This window comes from Channa argus, unplaced genomic scaffold, assembly GCF_033026475.1.
Source record: "Channa argus isolate prfri unplaced genomic scaffold, Channa argus male v1.0 Contig020, whole genome shotgun sequence".
In the NCBI taxonomy this organism is placed as follows: Eukaryota; Metazoa; Chordata; class Actinopteri; order Anabantiformes; family Channidae; genus Channa; species Channa argus.
Genome location: NW_027125239.1, coordinates 665,876 through 678,330, shown reverse-complemented (window position 1 = coordinate 678,330; position 12,455 = coordinate 665,876). Strand labels below are relative to the sequence as shown.

At 41.8% G+C, this 12,455-nt stretch overlaps 13 pseudogenes; all 13 read right to left on the bottom strand.

Annotated features, from left to right (window-relative positions):
- Positions 1 to 486: 486 nt before the first annotated feature.
- Positions 487 to 605, bottom strand: LOC137114767 (5S ribosomal RNA; annotated as a pseudogene).
- Positions 606 to 1,458: 853 nt separating this feature from the next.
- On the bottom strand, positions 1,459 to 1,577 carry LOC137115102 (5S ribosomal RNA; annotated as a pseudogene).
- Positions 1,578 to 2,433: 856 nt separating this feature from the next.
- LOC137115186 (5S ribosomal RNA) lies at positions 2,434 to 2,552 on the bottom strand (annotated as a pseudogene).
- Positions 2,553 to 3,405: 853 nt separating this feature from the next.
- LOC137114681 (5S ribosomal RNA) lies at positions 3,406 to 3,524 on the bottom strand (annotated as a pseudogene).
- An 853-nt stretch (positions 3,525 to 4,377) lies between these two features.
- On the bottom strand, positions 4,378 to 4,496 carry LOC137114518 (5S ribosomal RNA; annotated as a pseudogene).
- An 853-nt stretch (positions 4,497 to 5,349) lies between these two features.
- On the bottom strand, positions 5,350 to 5,468 carry LOC137115101 (5S ribosomal RNA; annotated as a pseudogene).
- An 857-nt stretch (positions 5,469 to 6,325) lies between these two features.
- Positions 6,326 to 6,444, bottom strand: LOC137114745 (5S ribosomal RNA; annotated as a pseudogene).
- Positions 6,445 to 7,301: 857 nt separating this feature from the next.
- LOC137114651 (5S ribosomal RNA) lies at positions 7,302 to 7,420 on the bottom strand (annotated as a pseudogene).
- An 853-nt stretch (positions 7,421 to 8,273) lies between these two features.
- On the bottom strand, positions 8,274 to 8,392 carry LOC137114517 (5S ribosomal RNA; annotated as a pseudogene).
- An 853-nt stretch (positions 8,393 to 9,245) lies between these two features.
- On the bottom strand, positions 9,246 to 9,364 carry LOC137115100 (5S ribosomal RNA; annotated as a pseudogene).
- Positions 9,365 to 10,221: 857 nt separating this feature from the next.
- LOC137114806 (5S ribosomal RNA) lies at positions 10,222 to 10,340 on the bottom strand (annotated as a pseudogene).
- An 853-nt stretch (positions 10,341 to 11,193) lies between these two features.
- On the bottom strand, positions 11,194 to 11,312 carry LOC137114766 (5S ribosomal RNA; annotated as a pseudogene).
- An 853-nt stretch (positions 11,313 to 12,165) lies between these two features.
- Positions 12,166 to 12,284, bottom strand: LOC137115099 (5S ribosomal RNA; annotated as a pseudogene).
- Between the last annotated feature and the right edge of the window lie 171 nt (positions 12,285 to 12,455).

Genomic DNA, 12,455 nt, shown 5'->3' with positions numbered 1-12,455 from the left:
TAACCCTAACTCCCTAATGTGAAAACAGTCCAAAGAAAATGGCAGTTCACCCCTACAGATTTAATACTATTTACAAAATATACAATTTATAACAAAACCACGTCACAAAACCTAACAATTCAAAAATGCTAAATAAGGTTTGGAAACCAAGAACAGCAAACAGGTGCTGATGCCAGAAAGAGCCTCGCTTGCTGTTGGGAACCGTACTTTTAAAACTCCAGGAAGTGTAGGATGGACCAATCAGCTTCCTGTACTGCCCCCCAATCCGGCCAATCAGGCAGGGCACCTATAAGAACAAGAAAATAAAAACAACACATATGGCCAGGACCGTAACATGGTCTACTAGTAATGAAGCACGATGGTTGGCAAACCAATAAAGTAGCAAAACAGCAATGAAAGAACAAAATTTGATGAAAATATAGAACAATTTCTATGAATAAATAGGCAGTAACACCAGCTTGTGCTGCCCGTAAACCTAAGCAAAAAAGCTTACAGCACCTGGTATTCCCAGGCGGTCTTCCTACCAAGTTCTAACCAGGCTCGGCTCTATTTGGCTGCCGAGATCGGACGAGATCGAGCGCTTAGAGAGCGGTGGGGCCGTAAGCTGCATTTGACATCATCAACAGCTCTTAAAAACGCTGGAGAAGCAGAATGCATGACACTTGCTAAGAAGAAGATAAATGTGGCAAAGTACAAAGTACTATAACTGTACTGGTCTGTTACGCCCCTGTCTAGGGGGTCAGGGTGCAACATACAAAGATAAATTAGCATGTTCCCTCTCCGATCCCCAAACCAAAATCCAGGATCGAGATGTTCCAACAGAATGATATTTATTTTAAACGAAAGAAAGTGACAAACAAAAAATGACACAACTCATGGCGAACCAAGGCCAACATAATAAACAAAATAAGCCATTTACCACAGAAAGTGCTAGCTAGCCTGATAGAAATAAACAAACCAAAAGACAGTCGCTAACCCTAACTCCCTAATGTGAAAACGGTCCAAAGAAAATGGCAGTTCACCCCTACAGATTTAATACTATTTACAAAATATACAATTTATAACAAAACCACGTCACAAAACCTAACAATTCAAAAATGCTAAATAAGGTTTGGAAACCAAGAACAGCAAACAGGTGCTGATGCCAGAAAGAGCCTCGCTTGCTGTTGGGAACCGTACTTTTAAAACTCCAGGAAGTGTAGGATGGACCAATCAGCTTCCTGTACTGCCCCCCAATCTGGCCAATCAGGCAGGGCACCTATAAGAACAAGAAAATAAAAACAACACATATGGCCAGGACCGTAACATGGTCTACTAGTAATGAAGCACGATGGTTGGCAAACCAATAAAGTAGCAAAACAGCAATGAAAGAACAAAATTTGATGAAAATATAGAACAATTTCTATGAATAAATAGGCAGTAACACCAGCTTGTGCTGCCCGTAAACCCAAGCAAAAAAGCTTACAGCACCTGGTATTCCCAGGCGGTCTTCCTACCAAGTACTAACCAGGCCCGGCTCTATTTGGCTGCCGAGATCGGACGAGATCGGGCGCTTAGAGAGCGGTGTGGCCGTAAGCTGCATTTGACATCATCAACAGCTCTTAAAAACGCTGGAGAAGCAGAATGCATGACACTTGCTAAGAAGAAGATAAATGTGGCAAAGTACAAAGTACTATAACTGTACTGGTCTGTTACGCCCCTGTCTAGGGGGTCAGGGTGCAACATACAAAGATAAATTAGGATGTTCCCTCTCCGGTCTCCAAACCATAATCCAGGATCGAGATGTTCCAACAGAATGATATTTATTTTAAACGAAAGAAAGTGTCAAACAAAACATGACACTACAACTCAGGGCGAACCAAGGCCAACATAATAAACAAAATAAGCCATTTCCCACAGAAAGTGCTAGCTAGCCTGATAGAAATAAACAAACCAAAAGACAGTCGCTAACCCTAACTCCCTAATGTGAAAACGGTCCAAAGAAAATGGCAGTTCACCCCTACAGATTTAATACTATTTACAAAATATACAATTTATAACAAAACCACGTCACAAAACCTAACAATTCAAAAATGCTAAATAAGGTTTGGAAACCAAGAACAGCAAACAGGTGCTGATGCCAGAAAGAGCCTCGCTTGCTGTTGGGAACCGTACTTTTAAAACTCCAGGAAGTGTAGGATGGACCAATCAGCTTCCTGTACTGCCCCCCAATCCGGCCAATCAGGCAGGGCACCTATAAGAACAAGAAAATAAAAACAACACATATGGCCAGGACCGTAACATGGTCTACTAGTAATGAAGCACGATGGTTGGCAAACCAATAAAGTAGCAAAACAGCAATGAAAGAACAAAATTTGATGAAAATATAGAACAATTTCTATGAATAAATAGGCAGTAACACCAGCTTGTGCTGCCCGTAAACCCAAGCAAAAAAGCTTACAGCACCTGGTATTCCCAGGCGGTCTTCCTACCAAGTACTAACCAGGCCCGGCTCTATTTGGCTGCCGAGATCGGACGAGATCGGGCGCTTAGAGAGCGGTTTGGCCGTAAGCTGCATTTGACATCATCAACAGCTCTTAAAAACGCTAGAGAAGCAGAATGCATGACACTTACTAAGAAGAAGATAAATGTGGCAAAGTACAAAGTACTATAACTGTACTGGTCTGTTACGCCCCTGTCTAGGGGGTCAGGGTGCAACATACAAAGATAAATTAGCATGTTCCCTCTCCGATCCCCAAACCAAAATCCAGGATCGAGATGTTCCAACAGAATGATATTTATTTTAAACGAAAGAAAGTGACAAACAAAAAATGACACAACTCATGGCGAACCAAGGCCAACATAATAAACAAAATAAGCCATTTCCCACAGAAAGTGCTAGCTAGCCTGATAGAAATAAACAAACCAAAAGACAGTCGCTAACCCTAACTCCCTAATGTGAAAACGGTCCAAAGAAAATGGCAGTTCACCCCTACAGATTTAATACTATTTACAAAATATACAATTTATAACAAAACCACGTCACAAAACCTAACAATTCAAAAATGCTAAATAAGGTTTGGAAACCAAGAACAGCAAACAGGTGCTGATGCCAGAAAGAGCCTCGCTTGCTGTTGGGAACCGTACTTTTAAAACTCCAGGAAGTGTAGGATGGACCAATCAGCTTCCTGTACTGCCCCCCAATCCGGCCAATCAGGCAGGGCACCTATAAGAACAAGAAAATAAAAACAACACATATGGCCAGGACCGTAACATGGTCTACTAGTAATGAAGCACGATGGTTGGCAAACCAATAAAGTAGCAAAACAGCAATGAAAGAACAAAATTTGATGAAAATATAGAACAATTTCTATGAATAAATAGGCAGTAACACCAGCTTGTGCTGCCCGTAAACCCAAGCAAAAAAGCTTACAGCACCTGGTATTCCCAGGCGGTCTTCCTACCAAGTACTAACCAGGCCCGGTTCTATTTGGCTGCCGAGATTGGACGAGATCGGGCGCTTAGAGAGCGGTGTGGCCGTAAGCTGCATTTGACATCATCAACAGCTCTTAAAAACGCTGGAGAAGCAGAATGCATGACACTTGCTAAGAAGAAGATAAATGTGGCAAAGTACAAAGTACTATAACTGTACTGGTCTTTTACGCCCCTGTCTAGGGGGTCAGGGTGCAACATACAAAGATAAATTAGCATGTTCCCTCTCCGATCCCCAAACCAAAATCCAGGATCGAGATGTTCCAACAGAATGATATTTATTTTAAACGAAAGAAAGTGACAAACAAAAAATGACACAACTCAGGGCGAACCAAGGCCAACATAATAAACAAAATAAGCCATTTCCCACAGAAAGTGCTAGCTAGCCTGATAGAAATAAACAAACCAAAAGACAGTCGCTAACCCTAACTCCCTAATGTGAAAACGGTCCAAAGAAAATGGCAGTTCACCCCTACAGATTTAATACTATTTACAAAATATACAATTTATAACAAAACCACGTCACAAAACCTAACAATTCAAAAATGCTAAATACGGTTTGGAAACCAAGAACAGCAAACAGGTGCTGATGCCAGAAAGAGCCTCGCTTGCTGTTGGGAACCGTACTTTTAAAACTCCAGGAAGTGTAGGATGGACCAATCAGCTTCCTGTACTGCCCCCCAATCCGGCCAATCAGGCAGGGCACCTATAAGAACAAGAAAATAAAAACAACACATATGGCCAGGACCGTAACATGGTCTACTAGTAATGAAGCACGATGGTTGGCAAACCAATAAAGTAGCAAAACAGCAATGAAAGAACAAAATTTGATGAAAATATAGAACAATTTCTATGAATAAATAGGCAGTAACACCAGCTTGTGCTGCCCGTAAACCCAAGCAAAAAAGCTTACAGCACCTGGTATTCCCAGGCGGTCTTCCTACCAAGTACTAACCAGGCCCGGCTCTATTTGGCTGCCGAGATCGGACGAGATCGGGCGCTTAGAGAGCGGTGGGGCCGTAAGCTGCATTTGACATCATCAACAGCTCTTAAAAACGCTGGAGAAGCAGAATGCATGACACTTGCTAAGAAGAAGATAAATGTGGCAAAGTACAAAGTACTATAACTGTACTGGTCTGTTACGCCCCTGTCTAGGGGGTCAGGGTGCAACATACAAAGATAAATTAGCATGTTCCCTCTCCGATCCCCAAACCAAAATCCAGGATCGAGATGTTCCAACAGAATGATATTTATTTTAAACGAAAGAAAGTGACAAACAAAAAATGACACAACTCATGGCGAACCAAGGCCAACATAATAAACAAAATAAGCCATTTCCCACAGAAAGTGCTAGCTAGCCTGATAGAAATAAACAAACCAAAAGACAGTCGCTAACCCTAACTCCCTAATGTGAAAACGGTCCAAAGAAAATTGCAGTTCACCCCTACAGATTTAATACTATTTACAAAATATACAATTTATAACAAAACCACGTCACAAAACCTAACAATTCAAAAATGCTAAATAAGGTTTGGAAACCAAGAACAGCAAACAGGTGCTGATGCCAGAAAGAGCCTCGCTTGCTGTTAGGAACCGTACTTTTAAAACTCCAGGAAGTGTAGGATGGACCAATCAGCTTCCTGTACTGCCCCCCAATCCGGCCAATCAGGCAGGGCACCTATAAGAACAAGAAAATAAAAACAACACATATGGCCAGGACCGTAACATGGTCTACTAGTAATGAAGCACGATGGTTGGCAAACCAATAAAGTAGCAAAACAGCAATGAAAGAACAAAATTTGATGAAAATATAGAACAATTTCTATGAATAAATAGGCAGTAACACCAGCTTGTGCTGCCCGTAAACCCAAGCAAAAAAGCTTACAGCACCTGGTATTCCCAGGCGGTCTTCCTACCAAGTACTAACCAGGCCCGGCTCTATTTGGCTGCCGAGATCGGACGAGATCGGGCGCTTAGAGAGCGGTGTGGCCGTAAGCTGCATTTGACATCATCAACAGCTCTTAAAAACGCTGGAGAAGCAGAATGCATGACACTTGCTAAGAAGAAGATAAATATGGCAAAGTACAAAGTACTATAACTGTACTGGTCTGTTACGCCCCTGTCTAGGGGGTCAGGGTGAAACAGACAAAGATAAATTTGGATGTTCCCTCTCCGATCCTCAAACCAAAATCCAGGATTGAGATGTTCCAACAGAATGATATTTATTTTAAACGAAAGAAAGTGTCAAACAAAACATGACTCTACAACTCAGGGCGAACCAAGGCCAACATAATAAACAAAATAAGCCATTTCCCACCGAAAGTGTTAGCTAGCCTGATAGAAATAAACAAACCAAAAGATAGTCGCTAACCCTAACTCCCTAATGTGAAAACACTCCAAAGAAAATGGCAGTTCACCCCTACAGATTTAATACTATTTACAAAATATACAATTTATAAACAAATCCACGGCACAAAACCTAACAATTCAAAAATGCTAAATAAGGTTTGGAAACCAAGAAAAGCAAACAGGTGCTGATGCCAGAAAGAGCCTCGCTAGCTGTTGGGAACCGTACTTTTAAAACTCCAGGAAGTGTAGGATGGACCAATCAGCTTCCTGTACTGCCCCCCAATCCGGCCAATCAGGCAGGGCACCTATAAGAACAAGAAAATAAAAACAACACATATGGCCAGGACTGTAACATGGTCTACTAGTAATGAAGCACGATGGTTGGCAAACCAATAAAGTAGCAAAACAGCAATGAAAGAACAAAATTTGATGAAAATATAGAACAATTTCTATGAATAAATAGGCAGTAACACCAGCTTGTGCTGCCCGTAAACCCAAGCAAAGAAGCTTACAGCACCTGGTATTCCCAGGCGGTCTTCCTACCAAGTACTAACAAGGCCCGGCCATATTTGGCTGCTGAGATCGGACGGGATCGGGCGCTTAGAGAGCAGTGTGGCCGTAAGCTGCATTTGACATCATCAACAGCTCTTAAAAACGCTGGAGAAGCAGAATGCATGACACTTGCTAAGAAGAAGATAAATGTGGCAAAGTACAAAGTACTATAACTGTACTGGTCTGTTACGCCCCTGTCTAGGGGGTCAGGGTGCAACATACAAAGATAAATTAGCATGTTCCCTCTCCGATCCCCAAACCAAAATCCAGGATCGAGATGTTCCAACAGAATGATATTTATTTTAAACGAAAGAAAGTGTCAAACAAAACATGACACTACAACTCAGGGCGAACCAAGGCCAACATAATAAACAAAATAAGCCATTTCCCACAGAAAGTGCTAGCTAGCCTGATAGAAATAAACAAACCAAAAGACAGTCGCTAACCCTAACTCCCTAATGTGAAAACAGTCCAAAGAAAATGGCAGTTCACCCCTACAGATTTAATACTATTTACAAAATATACAATTTATAAACAAAACCACGGCACAAAACCTAACAATTCAAAAATGCTAAATAAGGTTTGGAAACCAAGAACAGCAAACAGGTGCTGATGCCAGAAAGAGCCTCGCTAGCTGTTGGGAACCGTACTTTTAAAACTCCAGGAAGTGTAGGATGGACCAATCAGCTTCCTGTACTGCCCCCCAATCCGGCCAATCAGGCAGGGCACCTATAAGAACAACAAAATAAAAACAACACATATGGCCAGGACCGTAACATGGTCTACTAGTAATGAAGCACGATGGTTGGCAAACCAATAAAGTAGCAAAACAGCAATGAAAGAACAAAATTTGATGAAAATATAGAACAATTTCTATGAATAAATAGGCAGTAACACCAGCTTGTGCTGCCCGTAAACCCAAGCAAAAAAGCTTACAGCACCTGGTATTCCCAGGCGGTCTTCCTACCAAGTACTAACCAGGCCCGGCTCTATTTGGCTGCCGAGATCGGACGAGATCGGGCACTTAGAGAGCGGTGGGGCCGTAAGCTGCATTTGACATCATCAACAGCTCTTAAAAACGCTGGAGAAGCAGAATGCATGACACTTGCTAAGAAGAAGATAAATGTGGCAAAGTACAAAGTACTATAACTGTACTGGTCTGTTACGCCCCTGTCTAGGGGGTCAGGGTGCAACATACAAAGATAAATTAGCATGTTCCCTCTCCGATCCCCAAACCAAAATCCAGGATCGAGATGTTCCAACAGAATGATATTTATTTTAAACGAAAGAAAGTGACAAACAAAAAATGACACAACTCATGGCGAACCAAGGCCAACATAATAAACAAAATAAGCCATTTCCCACAGAAAGTGCTAGCTAGCCTGATAGAAATAAACAAACCAAAAGACAGTCGCTAACCCTAACTCCCTAATGTGAAAACGGTCCAAAGAAAATGGCAGTTCACCCCTACAGATTTAATACTATTTACAAAATATACAATTTATAACAAAACCACGTCACAAAACCTAACAATTCAAAAATGCTAAATAAGGTTTGGAAACCAAGAACAGCAAACAGGTGCTGATGCCAGAAAGAGCCTCGCTTGCTGTTGGGAACCGTACTTTTAAAACTCCAGGAAGTGTAGGATGGACCAATCAGCTTCCTGTACTGCCCCCCAATCCGGCCAATCAGGCAGGGCACCTATAAGAACAAGAAAATAAAAACAACACATATGGCCAGGACCGTAACATGGTCTACTAGTAATGAAGCACGATGGTTGGCAAACCAATAAAGTAGCAAAACAGCAATGAAAGAACAAAATTTGATGAAAATATAGAACAATTTCTATGAATAAATAGGCAGTAACACCAGCTTGTGCTGCCCGTAAACCCAAGCAAAAAAGCTTACAGCACCTGGTATTCCCAGGCGGTCTTCCTACCAAGTACTAACCAGGCCCGGCTCTATTTGGCTGCCGAGATCGGACGAGATCGGGCGCTTAGAGAGCGGTGGGGCCGTAAGCTGCATTTGACATCATCAACAGCTCTTAAAAACGCTGGAGAAGCAGAATGCATGACACTTGCTAAGAAGAAGATAAATGTGGCAAAGTACAAAGTACTATAACTGTACTGGTCTGTTACGCCCCTGTCTAGGGGGTCAGGGTGCAACATACAAAGATAAATTAGCATGTTCCCTCTCCGATCCCCAAACCAAAATCCAGGATCGAGATGTTCCAACAGAATGATATTTATTTTAAACGAAAGAAAGTGACAAACAAAAAATGACACAACTCATGGCGAACCAAGGCCAACATAATAAACAAAATAAGCCATTTCCCACAGAAAGTGCTAGCTAGCCTGATAGAAATAAACAAACCAAAAGACAGTCGCTAACCCTAACTCCCTAATGTGAAAACGGTCCAAAGAAAATGGCAGTTCACCCCTACAGATTTAATACTATTTACAAAATATACAATTTATAACAAAACCACGTCACAAAACCTAACAATTCAAAAATGCTAAATAAGGTTTGGAAACCAAGAACAGCAAACAGGTGCTGATGCCAGAAAGAGCCTCGCTTGCTGTTAGGAACCGTACTTTTAAAACTCCAGGAAGTGTAGGATGGACCAATCAGCTTCCTGTACTGCCCCCCAATCCGGCCAATCAGGCAGGGCACCTATAAGAACAAGAAAATAAAAACAACACATATGGCCAGGACCGTAACATGGTCTACTAGTAATGAAGCACGATGGTTGGCAAACCAATAAAGTAGCAAAACAGCAATGAAAGAACAAAATTTGATGAAAATATAGAACAATTTCTATGAATAAATAGGCAGTAACACCAGCTTGTGCTGCCCGTAAACCCAAGCAAAAAAGCTTACAGCACCTGGTATTCCCAGGCGGTCTTCCTACCAAGTACTAACCAGGCCCGGCTCTATTTGGCTGCCGAGATCGGACGAGATCGGGCGCTTAGAGAGCGGTGTGGCCGTAAGCTGCATTTGACATCATCAACAGCTCTTAAAAACGCTGGAGAAGCAGAATGCATGACACTTGCTAAGAAGAAGATAAATATGGCAAAGTACAAAGTACTATAACTGTACTGGTCTGTTACGCCCCTGTCTAGGGGGTCAGGGTGAAACAGACAAAGATAAATTTGGATGTTCCCTCTCCGATCCTCAAACCAAAATCCAGGATTGAGATGTTCCAACAGAATGATATTTATTTTAAACGAAAGAAAGTGTCAAACAAAACATGACTCTACAACTCAGGGCGAACCAAGGCCAACATAATAAACAAAATAAGCCATTTCCCACCGAAAGTGTTAGCTAGCCTGATAGAAATAAACAAACCAAAAGATAGTCGCTAACCCTAACTCCCTAATGTGAAAACACTCCAAAGAAAATGGCAGTTCACCCCTACAGATTTAATACTATTTACAAAATATACAATTTATAAACAAATCCACGGCACAAAACCTAACAATTCAAAAATGCTAAATAAGGTTTGGAAACCAAGAAAAGCAAACAGGTGCTGATGCCAGAAAGAGCCTCGCTAGCTGTTGGGAACAGTACTTTTAAAACTCCAGGAAGTGTAGGATGGACCAATCAGCTTCCTGTACTGCCCCCCAATCCGGCCAATCAGGCAGGGCACCTATAAGAACAAGAAAATAAAAACAACACATATGGCCAGGACTGTAACATGGTCTACTAGTAATGAAGCACGATGGTTGGCAAACCAATAAAGTAGCAAAACAGCAATGAAAGAACAAAATTTGATGAAAATATAGAACAATTTCTATGAATAAATAGGCAGTAACACCAGCTTGTGCTGCCCGTAAACCCAAGCAAAGAAGCTTACAGCACGTGGTATTCCCAGGCGGTCTTCCTACCAAGTACTAACAAGGCCCGGCCATATTTGGCTGCTGAGATCGGACGGGATCGGGCGCTTAGAGAGCAGTGTGGCCGTAAGCTGCATTTGACATCATCAACAGCTCTTAAAAACGCTGGAGAAGCAGAATGCATGACACTTGCTAAGAAGAAGATAAATGTGGCAAAGTACAAAGTACTATAACTGTACTGGTCTGTTACGCCCCTGTCTAGGGGGTCAGGGTGCAATATACAAAGATAAATTAGTATGTTCCCTCTCCGATCCCCAAACCAAAATCCAGGATCGAGATGTTCCAACAGAATGATATTTATTTTAAACGAAAGAAAGTGACAAACAAAAAATGACACAACTCATGGCAAACCAAGGCCAACATAATAAACAAAATAAGCCATTTCCCACAGAAAGTGCTAGCTAGCCTGATAGAAATAAACAAACCAAAAGACAGTCGCTAACCCTAACTCCCTAATGTGAAAACGGTCCAAAGAAAATGGCAGTTCACCCCTACAGATTTAATACTATTTACAAAATATACAATTTATAACAAAACCACGTCACAAAACCTAACAATTCAAAAATGCTAAATAAGGTTTGGAAACCAAGAACAGCAAACAGGTGCTGATGCCAGAAAGAGCCTCGCTTGCTGTTGGGAACCGTACTTTTAAAACTCCAGGAAGTGTAGGATGGACCAATCAGCTTCCTGTACTGCCCCCCAATCCGGCCAATCAGGCAGGGCACCTATAAGAACAAGAAAATAAAAACAACACATATGGCCAGGACCGTAACATGGTCTACTAGTAATGAAGCACGATGGTTGGCAAACCAATAAAGTAGCAAAACAGCAATGAAAGAACAAAATTTGATGAAAATATAGAACAATTTCTATGAATAAATAGGCAGTAACACCAGCTTGTGCTGCCCGTAAACCTAAGCAAAAAAGCTTACAGCACCTGGTATTCCCAGGCGGTCTTCCTACCAAGTTCTAACCAGGCTCGGCTCTATTTGGCTGCCGAGATCGGACGAGATCGAGCGCTTAGAGAGCGGTGGGGCCGTAAGCTGCATTTGACATCATCAACAGCTCTTAAAAACGCTGGAGAAGCAGAATGCATGACACTTGCTAAGAAGAAGATAAATGTGGCAAAGTACAAAGTACTATAACTGTACTGGTCTGTTACGCCCCTGTCTAGGGGGTCAGGGTGCAACATACAAAGATAAATTAGCATGTTCCCTCTCCGATCCCCAAACCAAAATCCAGGATCGAGATGTTCCAACAGAATGATATTTATTTTAAACGAAAGAAAGTGACAAACAAAAAATGACACAACTCATGGCGAACCAAGGCCAACATAATAAACAAAATAAGCCATTTCCCACAGAAAGTGCTAGCTAGCCTGATAGAAATAAACAAACCAAAAGACAGTCGCTAACCCTAACTCCCTAATGTGAAAACGGTCCAAAGAAAATGGCAGTTCACCCCTACAGATTTAATACTATTTACAAAATATACAATTTATAACAAAACCACGTCACAAAACCTAACAATTCAAAAATGCTAAATAAGGTTTGGAAACCAAGAACAGCAAACAGGTGCTGATGCCAGAAAGAGCCTCGCTTGCTGTTGGGAACCGTACTTTTAAAACTCCAGGAAGTGTAGGATGGACCAATCAGCTTCCTGTACTGCCCCCCAATCTGGCCAATCAGGCAGGGCACCTATAAGAACAAGAAAATAAAAACAACACATATGGCCAGGACCGTAACATGGTCTACTAGTAATGAAGCACGATGGTTGGCAAACCAATAAAGTAGCAAAACAGCAATGAAAGAACAAAATTTGATGAAAATATAGAACAATTTCTATGAATAAATAGGCAGTAACACCAGCTTGTGCTGCCCGTAAACCCAAGCAAAAAAGCTTACAGCACCTGGTATTCCCAGGCGGTCTTCCTACCAAGTACTAACCAGGCCCGGCTCTATTTGGCTGCCGAGATCGGACGAGATCGGGCGCTTAGAGAGCGGTGTGGCCGTAAGCTGCATTTGACATCATCAACAGCTCTTAAAAACGCTGGAGAAGCAGAATGCATGACACTTGCTAAGAAGAAGATAAATGTGGCAAAGTACAAAGTACTATAACTGTACTGGTCTGTTACGCCCCTGTCTAGGGGGTCAGGGTGCAACATACAAAGATAAATTAGGATGTTCC